The 21,351-nt window shown below is 37.4% G+C and overlaps 1 protein-coding gene across 3 annotated transcripts in view; it reads right to left on the bottom strand.

The window, feature by feature from the left end:
- Positions 1-21,351, bottom strand: part of ADAMTSL1 (ADAMTS like 1) — an 872,407-nt gene that overhangs the window by 827,993 nt on the left and 23,063 nt on the right. The window lies entirely within an intron of this gene.

The raw sequence follows: 21,351 nt of genomic DNA, 5'->3' as shown, positions 1-21,351 counted from the left end.
CATTAAATAATCATACAGAAAAGCCAAAAGTAGCAGAACCTGAAGGCAGCAGATGAAGGGAAAAGTATGACATTAAGGCTTACACTAAATGAAAAATGACATTAATCATATAGCCAAAAGTCTAAATACTGTTCAGCAAAACCCTAGGCACAAAGTCAACTTTCCTTTACCTTCTTCGAGAACTTAAACACATTCAAGATATTTAGAAGTCCTTTCAAGGTTTTCACATTTTAAACCACATACAGAATTTTTGTTGGCATTTGAAATGATAAAGTATGATAGGAGTAATTATTTTTTTAATATTTATTTATTTATTTTAAAGTGATAGCAGGAAGGAGCAGAAGGAGAGGGAAAAGGAAAGAATGACAAGCAGACTACCTGCTGAATGTGGAGCCTGACTCGGGGCTCAACCCAACCACCCTGAGATCATGACATGAGCTGAAAGCAAGAGTCCACTGCTCAACCACTGAGCCACTCAGGTAACCCCCCAAAGAGTAATTTTTTTGAGTTAATATTCCTACAGACAGAAAACTTTAGAATAATTTAAGGAAAGATAATTGATTCAGAAAAATATTTGTAATGTAATCCACTCCATACTTTTAGGGTTCTGGTAAAACTTAAAAAAAAATTACATTTCTGCCTATTCAGAATTTGATTTAGCTCTGATTTTAAATATGACAGTTTTAATACCAAGCTGATATGGGTTTTCTCAACTTCTGCCCAGAATCATGACAAGCCCAAATTTCCCATGGAATTTAACGGCGCTATCTTTTCTATAATAGTACATATTGTTTATATCAGCCAAGATCTCACATGTGCTCAGATGTAATTTTTAAGGCTTACTTTCCTTTTCATTGGCATGGGAGAGATGTGGGTTTTGGTCTGATTTGGGTTTTGGGTTTTGATATACAAATCCAATTTTTAAGTCACCTTACTTGAACTCGCCTGGAATGTGTTACGCACAAAACATACAATGCCACAGAAATTGCAGCTAATTAATGTAATTAAGGACAAACAGAGGAAAAGAACATTTTGTCCAATGCCCAATTAATGAGCCATTCTTCATCTAAGGATAAGCAAATTATTTTGGCTCCAGACCCAGCCTAAGACATTGTTAGCACTCCATGAATTTTACTTGGAAGAAAAACATCAGCTAAAATAATCTTCCTGTAACAGAAATTAATGTGATAAACTTGCTCACAAAACTTGAGCCTTTAATAAACAAGACTGCATTTCCCAAGATAGAGGGAATGTTTCTACAAGTTGCTTCTTTTCCCCATTATCTCATCTGAGTGTCTAATGGAAAAACAGATCTTAACACCATTTATCGCAGCTGTATTGTCTGTGGGGCTGTTCTTAGGCACTAGGAAGAGGGTTTTGTGTGATATGATGGCCCGCCTGTACTCCACCGCTAAAACTTACCCATCCCTTCTGAAATAGTGGTGTTAACTAGGAAGAGGCCAAAGGTCTCAAGACACAAAAAGGAAAAACAAAGGAAGAGGCATTTAGAAGGAAGACTAAAGAGAAAACCAGCTAGAGGAAAGGCAGATAAAGGGTAAGATCAGTGTGTTTTTGGTAGGTGGGTGTATTCATTTCCCATGGCGGCCATAAGTACCACCCACTGAGAGGTTTAAAACAATGGAAATGTATTCCTGTCACATTCTTAGAAGCTAGAAGCTCCAAAATCAAGGTGTGGCCAGGGCCATGCTCCCTCTGAAGAAATCTGGGGGTTGAGGGTGGAGAGAGATCTTTCCCTGCCTCTTCCTAGCTTCTGGTGATTCTCAGTGGCTGGAATTCCTTGGCTTGTAGGTACATTGCTCCCATCTCTGCCCCTTCTTCATATGGTCTTTCCCTCTTCTTATAGACACCAGTCAATCCCCAATTCAGAATGGTCTCATCTTAATCACATTGCCAAGTAAGGTCACATTCTGAGGTTCCAGGTGGACATGAATTTGATGGGACACTGATCAACTTACTATAATGGGGAACAAAAGCCAGATCACAGTTCTGGCTTCCCCTACCTTTGGAGGTTGACCTCTGGAGAGATAAAAATTAGGCTGGCAAGAGAGCAGTAGCTGGAGAAGTAGAGATGAAGAGACAGCTTGAGGATGAAGGTGTCAGAAGCCCAAAAATCTGGAAGGCCAACATGGAAGCCTTGAAGCCTTGTCCTGGTGGCCATATCTGTCAGAGTCCACTGGTATCAAAAACAGGCTGATCAGCAGTAATAACAGGTGGGGATTAAAGAGAAGAAGCCCCAGGAGTATCTGGAAGGCAGAAAGGGACAGAGGATAGAATTCTAAGGAGATAATAGTGGGCTCCTCTAGGCTCTAATTCTCCAATAGTATTTCTCAAACTGAGGGTGTTTGGGTCTGTGAGTTCTTCTGGAACATTTATTTTCATAGATTTAAAATATAGAGCTATAGATATAGATATATATTCTGTTTTCATTCTCATGAAAATCTAGAAAAATACGAGATATGTTCCAGATGATCTGATCTGATCGCCATGCCATATTAGCATGCGTGTTAGTGGTAACTAGTAAGAGGCACCTAAGTAGGATGATTTTAATTGTTGCAAGTTAATGAAAAGAGAAAGAGAGCGAACTCCATACTGAACTTTCCAATTCAAGCCAAGGAAAGAACATCTGCAGTTGGCAACACAGAGAAGGCTTTGGGCAGTCCCAACAGAGAAGGGGAGCACGACATGAAATCATCCTGCAATCACGCAGGCCTGCCAGCACCTAAGCCCACTGAAACTGTTATAGTGAACTGTTTCTCATGAATAAGTTGCTCTACTCTGAAACTTTAGGGTTTTTTTTTAAAAAGATTTTATTTATTTATTCATGAGAGACACAGAGAGAGACAGAGACATAGGCAGAGGGAGAAGCAGCTTCCTTGCAGGGAGCCCAATGCAGGACTCAATCCCAGGATCCTGGGATCATGCCCTGAGCCAAAGGCAGATGCTCAACAACTAGCTGCCCAGGTACCTCTGAAACTTTCTTTATTATTTTCAAATCTTTTTTTTCTTTTGCTTAACTCATATTAAACCTCACTAGAGTTTCTAATTGTTTTGTATGGAGAAGAGCACAGCACCAACAATATTGCCAATTATACAATACTACCAATAATCTATATTACCATCAATACTATCAATAGTTTATTACTACCAACACTATTTGTACCAAGCAGCATAGCCCAACAAACGAATGAGATCAGAATTCTTTGTTTAAGCCATTTTTTTATACATAGGATAATTGATTTTAAGACCTGGGTCAACTCTCTGCAAAACACTGATGGCATGTGTCTCCAAGGAAAGTATTATAATCTCTTCAAAAAGCACTAAAAGGTGGGGCACCCAGGTGGCTCTGTGGTTGAGTGTCTGCCTTTGACCCAGGTCATGACCCTGGAGTTCTAGGATTGAGTCCTGGATCAGACTCCCAGCAGGGAGCCTGCCTCTTTCTGTGTCTCTCAAGAATAAATAAAATCTAAAAACAAAACAAAACAAAACAAAACAAAACAAAAAAACAACAACACTAAAGGTAAAATGGGTTCATGAAAAATGCAACTTTCTATCCAATAAAATATTTGATTTACGTAATTCTAGTTTCACGCATAACTGTGCCTATTGAGATTTTTAAAAAATGAAATATTCAGATTTTTCCATGGTATTGGTTGTCATTTATAAGAACTTCATCCAATACTTAAAAAATTCTTTTCTCCTTTGAAAGCTTTCAAAAATTTAAAAAAATATATTTCTTAAAATAAAAATTGAATGAAGAAACATAAAATTAGAAGCCCAAAAGCCATTATAACCACAATCCTAAATTTGGAATTTTTTTAAGAGTCATGTCTCAGCAAACCAAGCAAATTAAAAAAGCAAAAGTCTTCCTTTCCTTTTGCTGACAGTAGAGCCAAAAGAGTCCCTTAATCCACGTCTCAGGAAAGGAGGAGACACTTCGGTCACTCCACAGCCTGAAAGGTTGCCAAGCACTAGAGGACCACAGGAAACAGACCTCTCAGTCTGAGAGGTGGGCTCTTCCACATTATGAGGAGAAAGTCATGGCACGGACATGCAAGGTGGTGGATTAAATCTTTCTCTGACTGTACGTTACCTTTGTCTTTATTATTTTGAACTGAGCTCACACCCATTTGCACCTAGCCCCCGTTTTGCTGGCTGGATGCTCTTTCCACTCCCTAAGGGGGCTCAGAAGTTCAAGAGCAGCCCAGGACCTTTTCACCTTGGGCATGACAGATTCCAGGTCCAGCACCATCAAACGGCTAAACTGGAAGGAATGGGAAGTCAGGAAGTTTAGGGGAAACATGAACCTCTCCTGTACAGAGTGATTTCCACTTTCAGTGAAAACCCTAAACAGACCTGTGTTCAATCCCTCCCCCCGCCCCATCTAGAACTTAAAGTTATTAACTTAGACTAAAACTCTGGTCCTCTACTTCCTCTCTTCTCAGGATCTAACCCTTTTATTTGTGCAAGAGAGCAAATGCTTCATGGGTACACTGAGGGATGATTTAAAAAGCTGAGTACAGCACAATTCTATGCCTTCTGAGCTTGTTATGAATGACTATGTTTGGGGGCTGATTTCTAATTAAAAATGTCATACAGATACAATGATTTTTTTTTCAGATTAAACCATTCTGAAAAAAAAAATACAATAAAATATAAGTCTCCCTAATACTCCATACCCTTGAGTCCCTCTCCAGAGGCAATTACTATTAACAAACATCTCATATAACTGAATTTAGATATAGAAACCAAAATAAAGACTATCTTTAACCTACCTTAAAAACAGATTTAAGATTGGAGTACCTGGGTGGCTCAGTCCTTTAAGTGTCTGCCTTCAGCTCAGGTCATGATTCCACGGTCCTGGAATCAAGCCCTGTATGGAGCTCCACATGGAGCCTGGCATTGCTCTGCTTCTCCCTCTCCTTCTGCCCCTCCCCCCGACTCATGTGTGCATGCACACACTCTCTCCCTCTCTCAAATAAATAAATAAAATCTTTAAAAAGAAATAGATTTATGATCAATTAATCACAGATGAAAATTCTTTGCTCATCTACCATTGAGAGGTGGCTTCCCATTTTTAGAATTTGGGCTGGTTTTAGTGACTTGCATTAAGACTAGAATGTGGCAGAAGTAATGTTCTGGAACCTCCAAGGCCAGATTACAGACATCCTTGCAGCTTCCACCTGGGCCTTTCAGAATGCTCACCGTGGGAGAAGCCAGCTGCCTTATTAGAAGCCTTCCTGCTCTGAGATTGTCAGGCTGTGAGGAAGCCAATGCTTCCTACGGGAAGATGCCCCTTGGGGAGAGATGGGAGGGGACAGAGAGTGACTTCTCTGGCTAGCCCTTGATCTTCCAACTACCCTGGCCTAGACACCAGACTTGTGAGTTAAGAAGTCATATTAAATATGGATGTAGTGTGGAAATGAACCAAGAAACCCAATCAACATCCAGACAGATGTCCCCTTCAAGCCATCCAGCCAACTCCAGCCATTCACTCTATCTCAAAGGGAGACCCCAGTTAACTGGAGAAGCAGGAACCCTTCCTAGGTTTGTCTTGTCCAAATTTTTCATGCACAAAGTCAAGAGCATAAAACCTTGGTTGTTTGAAACCACTAAGCTTTGGAGTGGTTTGTTTTGCAACAATAGATAACTAAAACAGTATCCTTCCAGAATTTTTCTATGCACATATAAGCATATCATGTTCCTTTCATGTGTTATTCTGAGACTTAAGAGTTTTGTTTTCAAATTCAATGTTCTATCTTTCTAAATCAGTGCATACAGACTTACTTAATATTGTTGAAATTCACTATTATACCAGTCTCATATGGACATTTTTTTCCTTTGAGAAATCTTTGTAAGGTATATTTCATAAAAATAAAATCATAATTAAATGTCATGCAAAATTTTTTTTAATTTTTATTTATTTATGATAGTCACAGAGAGAGAGAGAGAGAGAGAGGCAGAGACATAGGCAGAGGGAGAAGCAGGCTCCATGCACCGGGAGCCCGACGTGGGATTCGATCCCGAGTCTCCAGGATCGCGCCCTGGGCCAAAGGCAGGCGCTAAACTGCTGCGCCACCCAGGGATCCCCAAATTTTTTATGCATAAACGAAAAACTGTACAATTTATAGTGCATTTTTAAAATATTTTATTTTTAAGTAATTTCTACACCCAACATGGGGCTCAAACTTAAGACCCCGAGATTAAGAACTGCATGTTCTACAAACTGGGCCAGCCAGGCACCCCTTTAGTTTGATTTTTTTCTTTTTTAAATTTTATTTTATTTAAATTCAATTAATTAACATGTAATGTATTGTTAGTTTCAGAGGTAGAGTTCAGTGATTCATCAGTTGTATATAACATCCAGTGCTCATTACATCATGTGCCACCATAATGGACAGTTAAATAGTTTTCATTATTTTGATTTTATGAACAATATTCAATGAAGTAAATCTTTGTGCACATGTACATCAGTAGGACAAATTGCTATAAGTGAAATTCTAGATCAAAAACACTTTGCTTTTATAAAGATAGTTTTTCATTCTCTTCTTGGAAATTTTACTTAACTTTTAACAAGCAAGACCAAGCTCTATTGTTGCCTTTTCTGTGAACTCTCCCAAGATTCTTCCAGGTAGGAAGAATTACTCTTCTTCTCTGGTTTCCCTGACCACATTTTTAAAATATTTCCAGTAAGCATATGAACTGCCCAAGAGTCGGGGGTGTACCACAGTTACCATACAATCTACCCACCCTATAGAGTGCCTTAAGTATGCCCTTTGTTCAATCAAAGGTTATAGGATGAATAAATGAAGGAATGGACAAAGGCATTTGTGTGCCTTGTGACAAATGTACTGCCAACCATCAATAGGAGCAGCAAAAACAACCTGAAATTCCATGGACGTAGTGACCAAGCTTTCTCCTAAGCGCAGCTGTAGTTTATTGGCCAAATCGCCATGCAGCTCGGTGTTAAAAAGGGTACAATCAAAGCAGATGCGGAGGCCCTGAATATACATTTAGGGGAAACACTGAAGTTCACCAGGGATGTCCTTCTATTGTGTTGAGGGAAGGCAGCTCAGTCTATGGGAAGAAGGGCCTGGGTACACAAGAAGGTTCAAAGGCTTCAGAGAAGATGTTGAAGTAACATGTATCCACTAAGGTGTTCTGTTGGCCAATTATGTGCACTCACATCAGGGTCCTGAGAAGAAAGGTACAATAAAGGTACATCTCTTTCAATACTGTTGTGACTTGTAGACTGTCAAATTTCTAATACTTTGTCTTTGATTTTTCTAATGGAGAATTCAGCAAAGTTACTGGATTCATGTATTCACTCGTTCACCAAGTATTTATTAAGAGCCTATCATGTGTCAGCACTGTTCTAGATACTGAAGAAACAGCATTAGGTAAAGCAAAGTCTGCATTGTTGTGGAGGTGACTTATAGTGTGGGGAAGTAGGAAGAGAACCAAGAAATAACAAAATTCCAGTTAGCAATAAGACCTAAGAAGAAAAATAAAGTATAGTAAAGGAGAAAATGAGGAGGCAGAGGATGTTACAGTATATAGATTCATAAAAGGAATAGGGGAGCTAAGGAGATAAACCCAAAAAGGGGTCATGAGACCAGATCACAGTGGGGCTGTACAAGTCACCATAATGACTTTGGATGTTACACTAACTCAGATGGAAAGCCTGTGGAAGACTTTGAGCAAAGAATAACATAATCTGATACAAAAGTAATAAATGAAATGTATAACATTTCTCCTTGGTAATTACATAACATTCTTTCACACTGAAAATGACCAATTAGAAAATATAACAGAAGAAAAAGCTCATTCTCAATAATAACCAGGAATTAACAATGAGGCAATTAGGAAGAAATCCAACCAAAGATGTGCAAGCCTTTCTGAGAAAATTACAAAACTTGATCAAATGGCATGGAAGATCTTAAGTGGAGAAATAACCAAATTCAAGAATGGGATGATTTACTATCATAAAGATTTTATTTCTACCCAAATTAATGTAGGTAATTGGCATAATTCCAATCAAAAATGTTATGAAAATTGACAAATTGATAATTAAATTCATGCAAAAGAACTGAGGTTTGAACACAGTGAAGACATTCTGAAGAATGTCTTTAATATAACATGTTAAATTGTAGTAATTAAAGATTTTTTAATTTATTTTTTGAGAGAGAAAGAATGAGCAGGGGGATGGGCAGAGGGAGAAGCAGACTCCCCAATGAGCAAGGAGCCCAATGTGAGGCTCAATCCCAGGACCTGAGATCATGACCTGAACCGAAGGAAGGCAGATACTTAACCAACTGAGCCACCCCGGTGCCCCTAAATTGTAGTAATTAAAATATGGTTGTATCTATGCAGGAATATTCAAAAAGGATAATGCAGTAGAATAGAAAGCCCAGACAAAATCCTATACTTGTAAGAGAAACAGTATGAGAGAGAAGGCATCATAAATAGAAAAAAAAATGATAGATTAGTCAGTAAATTATATTGGAGTAGTTGAATTTTCAATGGGAAAAGAGTAAGTTAGATGTCTCTCTCACAGGAAACAAAAAGAAATTCCAAATGGGTTAAAGACCTACAAGTAAAAGCAAAACTTTAATAAAAATAAATGATATTGGGGTCAGAAAATTGTTCATAAACAGAAACTAAAATTTAACACAGAAAGAATTGAATATTTAACATGAAAAACATGAATAACTTTATAAAAATGCAAAATATTAGAAGATCATAAAGGAAATTATAAGATAAGCCACATATTCGGAGGAGATATTTGCAACATATATAAGAAGGGAAGGATTAGAATACATATTACATAAAGAATTCTTACAGATCAATGAGAACTAACAACTCAGTAGAAAAATGGGCAATATATATGAATAGTAGAACGCAGAAAAAGAAACTCAAATATCTAATAAAAATAAGCAAAGGTAATCAACCTCGCAGATAACCAGAAAAGGTATGCTCAAAATCCATATTGTGACACCATTTCAAACTCACCATTCTGTCAAAAATAAAATGCCAAGTGCCAGTGAGGACATGGAAAATGGAATTCCTGTGCAGAGCTGGTGAAAATACAACTACTTAGGAGGAAAAAAAAAAGATGGCAATAAGTATGAAATGAAAATCTTCATTTCTTAAGACTAAGTAACTCAATTGCTATACATACACCTAGGAGAAACTCTAGACAGGTGGGTATGGATGCAGGACAAAGATGGCCCCTGAAGCACTGTGTGCAGTAGCAAATTATATGAAACAAAAGTGTGTTCTGTATCTCCTCTTTACCCTCCTAGATCCAGAATCCACCTTCTCCATGATGTCCTCCATTGTGAGAAGTTAATCTTCAAGGACTACAGCAATGACTCCGTTGGCCCTTTCTCTTCCAGTTGTGAGAATGGGGAATCCCAACGAGAATTCAGAGGAATAAAAGAGAATGCATCCCTTTTTGTGAGGGATCACAAGGAAACATGTGGCTGCATCTCTATAAAGGATACAGCTCATGTCAGGCCTCTGTAAACAGCTCTCTCTCTCTCGCTCTCTCTCTCGGAACAACAGCTTTGTGTCATGCATCAGGTGGTCATAGTGCACTTCTGCTTTTGCAGGATACTGTACCCTCCCTTGTTGGATTCTAAAATGTTGCCCACAGAGTTGTAAACAAATCCTTTATTAAAGTGTCCTCAATTACCCAGCATGAGTGCAGCCATCTCTTTTCTGTTGTGACTCTGATGGATATAAACCAAATGTTTATCAACAGAAATGCATAAACTCTGATATATTCATAGAATGGAAATATTTTACAGTGATTAACATTTATGACTAGATCTCCATGTATCAATATGATTAGATCACAAAGCATAGTGTGGCATAAAATAGTTACAAATTGCTTCATGAAGTGTAATATATATAATTTATATAAATGTTTAGAATTTTAAAATACATCCATCTGTATATATGTCATTAAAAGTATAAAAAGAGGGATGAGGGAACTGATGAAATTCATGGTAGCAGGTGTCCCTAGGAAAGAATGGAATTAGGATTGGGAAAAAAAGATTCCAAGAGGACTTTATTGCTATCTGTAATGTATAATATTTTCATAAAGTGAGAAGAAATGTGACAAAATGTAATGCACATTCATTCTAGGTGAAAGGTACAGAAGTATCTTTTATAGCATTATATATGCCATTGTTTTCCTTTTCTGATTTTTAAAGTGTCTCCAAAAAAAAAAAATCCAACACAAACATGATGGTAGCATGTAACAAAATTGGGGGTAGTCATTGTTTTTATGGTGTCAAAACAAGGCATGGTGACCTGTCAGAACCACTTCAGGGAATCACGTCAGAAACTTGACAACCCATGTGGCCATCTCTGCACAGACTGATGCCACACACTGGCTGGTAGTGCTACTGCAGAGTGCGCAGGACATATCTGGACACCAAGCACATCAGGCCTAGAGAAGAGAGATGAGGGATGCCTGGGTGGCTCAGGTGGTGAGGCATTTGCCTTTAGCTCAGGTCATGATCTCAGGGTCTTGGGATCAAGTCCCACATTGGGCTCCCTGCTCAAGGGGAGCCTGGTTCTCCCTCTCCTCCCCACTTGTTCTCTCTCTCTCTCTCTCTAATAAAAAAATAAAATCTTTTAGGGATCCCTGGGTGGCGCAGCGGTTTAGCGCCCGCCTTTGGCCCAGGGTGCGATCCTGGAGACCCGGGATCGAATCCCACGTCGGGCTCCTGGTGCATGGAGCCTGCTTCTCCCTCTGCCTGTGTCTCTGCCTCTCTCTCACTCTCTCTGTGACTATCATAAATAAATAAAAATTAAAATAAAATAAAATAAAATAAAATAAAATAAAATAAAATCTTTTAAAAAAAGAGAGAGCAAGAGAGAAGAGAGGTGACTGAGTCCTCAGGTTACAATTTTCCTGCCCAAGAGGAGTAGGACAGAAACATATCATTTGCCCATGCTCCTGAGAACTAGGTTTGGAGTGGCTGGATTCCAAACAATGAATAAGGGTCTTAGACAGTTACAACACTTGATTAATGAAAAGGAAACACAGAAACAACAGTCAGCCCTCTTCTTAGGGCCCTGGGATGTCTTCCCCATTGAACTATAAATAAAGACTTTCACTCTCGTTCAGAGCCCTGCTTCATGGTAGAAATTATCTAATTAATTTTTCCTTGACCCACTAACCTGCCTTTCCATTCCTACTGGGAAAGACATTATGGCAAACACCTCCATCACTTCTATCCCCTCACTGAGCTTGCTTACACTAGAACATGACTAGGAGTTGCCCTCTCTGGCCCTAGTACATGTTCCCCACTTTTACCACCTGCTCGCAGCATCCTGAAGCCCTCTTTAGAACAATGGTCATAATGTAACCTCTTATGCAACCATCTTATACTCAATATAATGGCTCCACAAGTATGTGCCTTTTAAACATTTAATGCTAGTATCAGATTCCTTGACATTGTACCCTTTCATGGTATACTTAAGGTCCTCAGATACTAAAATGGCAGTGATTTATGGTGGGATAAAAATTCAGAATCATACATATGTACCTAACTAGCTATATGATCCTGCATAAAATGCTTCCACAGCCTGAGCCTCAGTTTCCTCCCATGATAAATATGGGTAATAGAACCAACCTCGTAGAGGATTACATTACAGTCATGGTCTACACCTAATGTCCTGGTACACCATCCAGTTTTGCATTTGTCCTACTATTAGTGCTGTTTTTGTTTTTAAAATATTTTTATTAACATTTACATTAAATTAAACCAAAATTGGGGCATCTGAGTGGCTCAGTTGGTTAAGCATCCAACTCTTGACTTTAGCTCCAGGCTTAATCTCACAACCCTGACCCACATAGGGTTGCATGCTCAGTGGGGGGTCTGAATGAGATTCTCTTTCTCTCTCCCTCTGCCCCTACCCCTTGCCCTCTCTTTCTTCCTCTTTCTCTAAAATAAATAAATTAAATAATTAAGCCAAAATTGTTTAACTAGTTTCTAGTATCTTCTAGTATTGTAGTCTTCTAATATAGACCACATTGTACTTCAAGTTTCTGCCATGGTCTTATCTACTAATATGTGAGACATTTGTGCAGTCAAGAATTCTCACTATTCTACTTAAAATAAACAAAAATTGGAAACAACACGGATGCCCATTAACAGGTGAAAAGTTAAACATATTGTGATATATCCATACTATGGAATACTCCTATGCAATAAAAAGGAATGAAGTAATGATACACGTAACAAGGGTGAATCTTAAAATTACACTGAATGAAAAAAAAAGTATATTGCAGGATTCCATTTTTATGAGACCCTAAAAAATGCAAACTAATCTATGGTTACAGAAAGCAGATCAACGTGGTTGCCTCAAACAGCGTGGGGAAAGATGGGAGGGTCAACAGAGAGAGATTACAAAGGGGTACAAAAAAACTTCTAGGTAGTGATGAATATGATCATTATCTTGATTGTGGTGATAATGTCACCTGTGCAATGTATAAAAATATATCAATTCTATCTGTACATTCTTGAAACATGTACAGTTTATTTGTCAATTATACCTCAATAAAGCTGCTTTAAAAAAAAAAAAGAGTTCTCACTGTAATGCAGGGTTAAATCTAGAGTCACCCAGTATTCAACTGATCCTGTTTTCTAGATGCTTTCTTGTCTTGACACAAATTATACTTCACTTACAAGGACAGTATCCATGGCACTCCCTAATACCATTGGCTTGGGATAGCTACTCCTGCACTCAAATGATGGTGGGAGTACTCTACACTGCTATTCCAGCCAACCACTTGATGAACTATGTATAGGATATAAAGGCTGAGTGGTTCTAAGAACTAGTGAGCACACTGAGGGTAGTCTGAATACTCTGGTTATAGTGGTTTCATCACTTATTGTAGTGGAAAGCTGCAACTATTTAATTTTTTGGTAGTATTGAAATTGAATTTGTAATATTGAAATGAATCCTTTTGACAGCAGTGAGCTCAAAAAAATAAAAACACATAGTAAGAAACAAAGTACAGAGGTTGCATTTCAAAATGTAACTGAGGATGAATAAGTAAATGGAACAGAATGTTTTTCAACCTTTACCACCATGATGAACGTTTGACCTCATGAACACCAGAGATCTCAATGTGTCTCAACAGCATCAACATCTATTTCAAAAATTGTTTTCCCAAGATGGTACCTGAAGATGATGGTACAGCATGTGCAGCTACATAAAGTGTTTATACATGGCTCTGTAATATATAACTTTGAAGCAAAATAGCTGTTTCTCTACTCATTTATTTCAATTCCAAGTTTTCTTGTGCACAAAAGAAAAACAAAGCAATATAATTAACTAAATGCTCCGCTTATTGGCTTTGATTTGCAAGCAGTTAAGTGATGACTGTCAAAGATACTTCAGAGAAGTCAGTTAAGAGAAGGTCTCATATACTGGATTCCTCAAATACTTTCTGGGAAAGAAGCTTTGGGAAGTTTACTCTGTCTTAAGTGAAACAGCTGATAATAGTGTATATCATTGTTATGCAGGGCAAACTCAGTTCAAAGGTCATCATTGAAAATGGAAGTATTTATTTTCATGATGTAAATATAAACACAAATTAAGTAAAGCAGAGCGTACTGGCAAAAAATGTTCTCAGAAAATTAAAAAACATAGAGCAGAAATATACTTGAAATGGTTTAAAATTGTGTCCTGGGGCACCTGGGTGGTTCAGTCAGTTAAGTTTCTAACTCTTGATTACAGCTCAGGTCAAGATCTCAAGAGTTATGATATCGAGCATGGCCACTGGGCTCTGTGCTAAGCATAGAGCCTGCTTAAGATTCTCTCTCTCCCTCTTCCTCTCCCTCTGACCCTCCACCCTCATGTGTGCTCTCAGTCTCAAAAAATATAAAAATAAAATAAAATAGTGCCCAACTGTTATTATAGTCAACCAATCAAAATAGATGTAATTTACAAAATTACCAAGTGTAGTGTATGTATATGCATGTGTGTTACAAGGACAATGCCTTACAATTTTTATTTTAACATGCATATATATTTTATGTATATTTTATAATATACATGCATACACAAACACATATATATACATACACACATGTATAGTTATATTTATAAAGTAACCCAAAAGTTATATGTACCTATCTAATTATATACATATGTATACAGTTTTATAGTTAAGTAACTATAAACTATTTATATAGTTTATGTATACACACACACAGTCAAAGCAACTAGAAACAAAATTTTAGTGGCAAAGCTGATGTTGCTTACACACACTTCCACATGGTAGTAGGTCTTTTCTCCTTGCTCTCAAACATTAATCAGATTTTAGAAAACTCATAAAGTCAACCTTAGTTTCTTACATATGGTATTGACCCTTCATAAAGTCAACCTTAGTTTCTTACAATGGTATTGACCTATTATTGTAAACAAACTCTCTAAATTTTATTGCATTCTGCTAAAAATCCATTAGAAATCTTTAATGGAGTAATAAAAGTATAAATGAAATACCAAGAGTTAGGTTTTTGAAGCTTTGAACAAACTGCTATTCCAAAAGCAAAGCTCTTAAACAGGAAGACATTAAAATTAATTCCTACAAAAGGAAGCAACTGAACTAATTAAATGAGACCTCAGATAGTGTGCAAGATTTAATTTGAAAATCTCTAATTGTACTTTGAATTAGTTTCACTAGTGGGAACATACCTTTGAAGGAATCCAGAATTGCCATCTTTATTTTTTTAAAGATTTTCTTTATTTGACAGAGAGAGCAAAAGTGGGGGCAGGGCGGGGGGTGCAGCAGAGGGAGAGAGAGAAGCAGGCTCTCTACTGAGCAGGCAGTCCGATGCAGGGCTTGACCCGAGGACCCTGGGATCATGACCTGAGCAGAAGGCAGATGCTTAACGGACAAAGCCACCCAGGCATCCCAGAATTGCTATCTTTAGTTGGAAAATTTACATTAAATAGAATGAAAAGAAGAGTATGAGACCTCAAATTTCACAGCACTTAAATTTAACAAAATATTAAAAAGGATCATAGTGGCAAAGTATTTGATGAATTTAGTTTTGTAAACATATTTGTGAAAGAAAAGTCTTATAGATGGAGACTCAAGGAGGATAAGCTCATTCAGGTTAAAATAATTTTACATCTAATTATTTAAAAATATAAAATTGGGAATATATTCTACTTACTAGAATGTTCTCTGACTTACCAGGTACCTGTGTATAAATTGGCAAAATTTTTTATCAAAAATAATAAGGTCTACAGAGAAGAGACATTTCAAGGAGACCACCATTTGAAATTTATTAATTAAAAATGCGAATTGAAAGAAGTTTGGAGGTAACTATTTCTATATAAAAACTATACTTTAATAATGTAATTTTCAGGGACCCCTGGGTGGCTTAGTGGTTTAGCGTCTGCCTTTGGCTCCTAAGGTCCTGGGATCGAGTCCTGCATCAGGCTCCCCACAGGGAGCCTGCTTCTCACTCTGCCTGTCTCTGCCTCTCTCTGTGTGTCTCATGAATAAATAAATAAAATATTTTTAAAAATAAATAATCTTTAGAAGAATACTAACGATATTGGAGAAATGCCAATGTAATTAAGTTGTGTATATATGTTACTTGGATAATTATTCTACTACTCAGAGAATCAACAGAAATTTAAAAATTTTAAGTTAATAAGAAATAATATGAGTTTTCTTTCTTAGATTTTTAAAATATTTTTAAGTACCATTTTATATATAATAAAGCCAACCTGCTGACTACTGTTTTTCAGAGAAATCTATCATTTTACTCTTTACTGCCCACTCTCACACAAGTTCATCTACTTGAATACTAAGTTTTATAATCACTCTGGCAAGAATTTATGTAAAAAGCCTAACATACCTGACTCAATAGATGGTAAGTACTATTAACTGGGCCATGTTGATTTGGCTGTCACAATTGATTTGAACAAGTACTTAATAAATTAGTGACGCTACTTCATTCCATTCTCCTTGTTCACATATACACTGAGCTCATCTTTCAGTACTAAGAATTATAAACACACATAAAAGTTTTCTGTGGTAGAAGCAGATTTTCTAAAGGACGCCCATGAAGTTTAATGCAAAATAGCACAAACAAGAAGCCATATTTCTAGAACCATGATGAAGGTCTCTAAAGAATGATCTGAGGAGCTGTCACAGTTTTCATATTTCTGAAGTGGTTCAAAGAAAGAAGATGCAAAATAAGTGAATCTATGTCCAAATAAAACAGCCAAATGATTTAAAAAGCAATCTTGCCACTATCCTCTCAAGAGGTTCAGAGAAAGATTATTTATGAAAAAAATAATCTCTGCATTAACCCCTTATGAGATAATAATCCTCTTCTATCTCATCTCCAAACCAATAGCAATACCTCTGAACTACCCAAAACCCAAGACTTCAACTTGCCATCTAGATCAAGTCCAGGAAAAATATGTTAAGCTCTAAGAAATAAACCATTATAATCGACTCAGTGAACATTATTCTTGTAAACTCTCTTATATAAAACATCTTGTAGTGAATAACCAAAGTTGACATTGTGATCACATGTACTGGTGGTAAACATAGTAAAAGACTTCGATTCCAATTGGTAAAAAGACATCCTTCATTGAGATTACAAGCTACCTAACTATGCCAGCCATAGAGCAGGTAATGGGCCTTGGAATGGTGCCAGCACAGACGTGAGTCACTTCCAGTGGCTGCTGAAATGTCTTGGAGGTGGCCGCACAAGGACATGTGTGCCTCAGTGTCTGTGAAGGGTAACCAAGGGTGGGTTGGTAGTAACATTCTCCACAGAAGTCAGAGTAATCATTGTTTCCAGGCCATGTGGGAAGGACTGGATTCTAGGTGCATGTCAACCAGTCGTCATTCAGTTGTAACAAAGCACCAGTGACAGGCACCTAACTGACCACTGCTTTAATGGAGAACTTGGAAGAGTTTGATGAGGTATCCTGTGTCATATCAGAGTTCAGACTAAGACATCATATACTAAACAGAAGATCATATTGATAATTTTCTAAGTATCAACAAATAACTTAGATATTATTATACCAATTTGATGAATAAGTTGTGCTACACTCAGTCAGCAATTTTATGATATATATTTATACTTTATCTAGAGAATGCAAGACTTTTTTTTACTGAAGTATAATTAATATAATTAGTTGCAGGTATACAACATTTTGATTCAATAATTCTCTACATTATTTAGTAATCACCATGGTAAATGTAGTCACCATTGGTAGCCATACAACATTGCAATATTATTGACTATATTCTCTATGCTATACTTTTCATTTCTGTAACATTTATTTTGTAATTGGAAGTTTGTACCTCTTAATCTACCCCTTACCTATTTCACTTATTCCCCCACTTGCCCTCCTTCTGGTAACCCCTAGTTCTCTGCATTTAAGGGTCATTTTTTTGTTTCTTTATGTTTTGTTCTTTAGATTCCACATATAAGTAAAATCATATAGTATTTGTCTTTGTCTGACTTATTTCGCTTAGCATAATGCCCTCTATGTCCAACCATGTTAAGGTGTGGTTGAGTGTGTGTGTGTGTGTGTGTGCATATGTGTGTGTGAAATGGAATATTACTCAGCCATAAAAAAAGAATGGGATCTCGCCATTTGTGAAAAGGGAATATTTTTAAGTGCACAATCAATGTCACTAAGTATATTCACCGTGTTGTGCAGCCATCCTCACTGTTCATTTTCACAACTTTTCCATCATCCCAAACAAAAACTCAGTACCCATTAAATAGCAACTCTCCATTCCTCTCACCCCTTAGTAACTTATGATGTCCCATATCTATGAATTTATCTATTATATATCTCATATAGGTGGATAGAACCATACAATATCCGTAGGCAATATATTTTAAATAAACAAACATTTGCATATTATTATACTAGTTATTGATATTACTCCTGACTCTATCTTGAAATCTCAGTATCTTTGAAAAATGAAGTCTGACATATGCTTGATATTCTCCCTGTTGATTGTATCAACTAAGAAAATGTATTGATTCAATACTGAAATTGCATATAAAGTTGTCTCTTCAATCACGGAATAAATTACAAGTATTCAAAAACTAGATTAGTGCTTAAAGCCTTTTTAAGTAACACTTTCTAACTACCACACTGGCTGTTTTAGTTGGAAATCAAACCAGGAATTTCTATAACTACAAATTAAAAATCACGGACTTTGAGAGTTTCCATGTTGCCCAATGAGATAAGGAGAAGAGCGGGATGATTTCCAAGAGACAACAGCTGCAAAATCACCTGCTTATAATGTCTAAGCCAAGAGAAGTACACTTGGGTTCTTCTTTTTATGATACAAAGACATGGTTGGCCAAAGAACTGCAACTTGAAAATGGAATAAAGAAATTCAATTGTTATCACTCCAAAAGGTCTGAAGTTGAAGCCAAAAATAATAACTCTTATTTTTTACAAAAGAGATCAACATCAAAATCTAGAGCCACAGAGGAGAAAATAATGGAACAATTTGTCAAGAAAATGTGAAAATGGCTAAGAGAAGAGAGTAATGTGAGTATCAACAGTGCTGTCCTAGAGAACTTTAAGTGTCAAGGTGACCTTGAACAACACGGGTTTGAGCTGCTGTGGGTCCACTTACATGGTCCACTTATATGGATTCAGTGAAGTGCTGTAAATGTATTTTCTCCCATGATTTTCTTAATCACTTTTTCTAATTTATTGTAAAAATACAGTATACAATACATATAGCATACAAAATATGTGGTAATTGTTTTCAGTAAGGCTACCAGTCAACAGTAGGCTATTAGTGATTAAGTTTTGGGACAGTCAAAAGTTATATGTGGATTTTTGACTATGGTGGGGAAGGGAGCCAGTACCCACAAACCCCATGTTATTCAAGGGTCAACTGTATATACAAAGTACCTTTTGCAGGCTGTGGAAGTCTAAGGAGATGGCAGGTTGCTATTTCTATTGCCACCTCCCTCTTGGGCACCCACCTCACATCTCCAAATGCCCACGAGGCAGCTCTACTTGATGCCTCCCAGCCAATTCCAACTCAACAATTAAATTACCTACCTGCTCCAAATAGGGATACAGGCAGAAAAGCCAGTCTCACTAAACTCTACTGCCATCCACCCAAGCTGTGCACGTGAGAGTCATCAGCTGTTTCTCCCACTATATCTGGCCCTGAATTCAGTCTGCTACCAAATTCTGTTCATGGAGTTTGTCCTTCTTTTCCATCCTACTGCCACAGCCTCTGCTCAAGCCCTCATTTTCTCTCACCCACGTCCTTGAGAAACTTAAGCTAACTCATTTCCCCAAATGATCTTTTCCCTTCCCAAATCCTTCCTCCACAAGGGTCTAAGGGTTAAATCTTAAAAATAAATAATTTCATCATGCTGAAACACACACACACATACACAAGCATGAAACAACCACCAATAACCCTAGGTTAACATCAAACTCCCTACCACTGTGCTAAGATTTTTCACAAATCTGGTCTAATCTGCCAGTCTGTATTATGTCCTGTTTTTGGCCTTACCACAGTCTACAATTTAACTACACTTACTGTTTTATTCTTACCGCCCTCCCCGCCCCCGCACCTCACACTTCTCATGCCTCGGAAATGCTCTTCTCTATCAATACCCTCATTCTCCACATTCTTCCCTCAGCCAAGAAGACTCGAGTCTGATGTCACTTTATCACTCACACCATCCCTTTCCTGAACTGACTTTATGACTCCCTCCTTCATGAGCCCACAGGATTCAGTTAAACCTCAAAGTATATAGTCTACTGTACTATAACTTATACATGCCTGTCTTCTGCCAATTATGTGCTTTCCAGGTAAGATATTATTCATATTTGTATCCCCGGTGCTTAATGAGAATATGGCGTATGTTCAATACATGGGCTTTAAGTAAGTAAATGATGCAGAACATTAAAAACCAGCTGAAAAAACAGAAATCCCAGCTAGATTCATCACGATCATTATAATCATTCTTTCATTAAATGAACACAGCTTCCCTTGAGGTGGAATTTTATATATCAGAAATCATACATCATTGTTATCAGCCAAATATACTCTATTTTTAAAGAGAATCTTGAAGATTTTTGAGTGAGATGAAGATATTGATGAGGTGAAAAGATATTTTAGACATTGAGGATGGTACAGAGCATAATCACAAGTAAGAAAAGCCATGAATAGGGACCCAAGAAGAGACTAGTTTGAAAAGAACCAAAGAAACGAATTGAAAACTAGATGTTGACTATAAGAGTTAAAAACTATATCTAATGAAGAAAGTCTTTGCAAGATTAAGAAATACTTATGCTGAAAGAAATAGTTTGCCAGCAAAAGGGAATGGACCATGTAAGAAGCAAAAATGGTTTGGAATTGTAGAATTTTCTAAATACTGAAGGAAAATAAGGCAGTCTTTGTGAAATCAGATGACTAAAATTACATACAGAGATACCAAGCCATAAAAATGGAGAGTAAAAGTGGGAACTGATGGTTTTTGTGAGAAAGGAAAAGAAAGATGTTAGGGAGTTCAGTGTGGAGCAAGCATAGGTGTAAGTGTAAGGGATATTTTTCCTCCTAACAGGAGCAGAGGCATTAGGCAGAAAAGCAGCTTAATGAATTGCCAAAACATGGGTCTTCTCCATGTCTAACTTAGGACAGGGGCAATATACCCAACCAGAAATATCAGGAGAAGGTAGTGCATCTCTTTGGGATAAATAGCTTCATAATTTGGAAAACTGTGCTCTCAAAAGTCACCATTACCACAGTTCCTCAAAGATCTCACAAGTACTCCAGTCAACAACAAAGGACCTGGACAAAGAAAGATGACTGGGTGATCTCTTCTAGAACTCATCTCTTGCTACTCAGAAGTTTGCCAGATTGCAGTAAAGTCAAAGTTAAGTCCACATCCATAGGAACACCTGCAGCTAGAACAAATTATAGGCAATACTGGCCTCAATCAAACCTGAAACAATGACCAAAGAAAGTAAAGGAGAATCAGTTGAGCACAAGGTCATGGAGATGACACTCCACTCTTGGCAGAAGGATGGGGAATAAAGATGCCCAGCACAGCACCTGGATATATCCCTTTGAAACTGTTTCCACTTTCACACACAAAGGTTGAGGTAAACCTTATGAAATTTTCAAGAATCAAATTACATGAAATTCATGTTACTCAATACCCAAGAAGCCATGTGAAACGAGTTTGCACATAAGGCCCTTGTGCCTTATGTCATTTTACAGGACTGTTATGCCTCCCTGACAGCAGCTCCACAGAATAGTTT

This window comes from Canis lupus, chromosome 10 (genome assembly GCF_048164855.1).
Source record: "Canis lupus baileyi chromosome 10, mCanLup2.hap1, whole genome shotgun sequence".
Lineage (NCBI taxonomy): Eukaryota > Metazoa > Chordata > Mammalia > Carnivora > Canidae > Canis > Canis lupus.
This window is presented reverse-complemented; position numbering and strand designations above follow the sequence as displayed.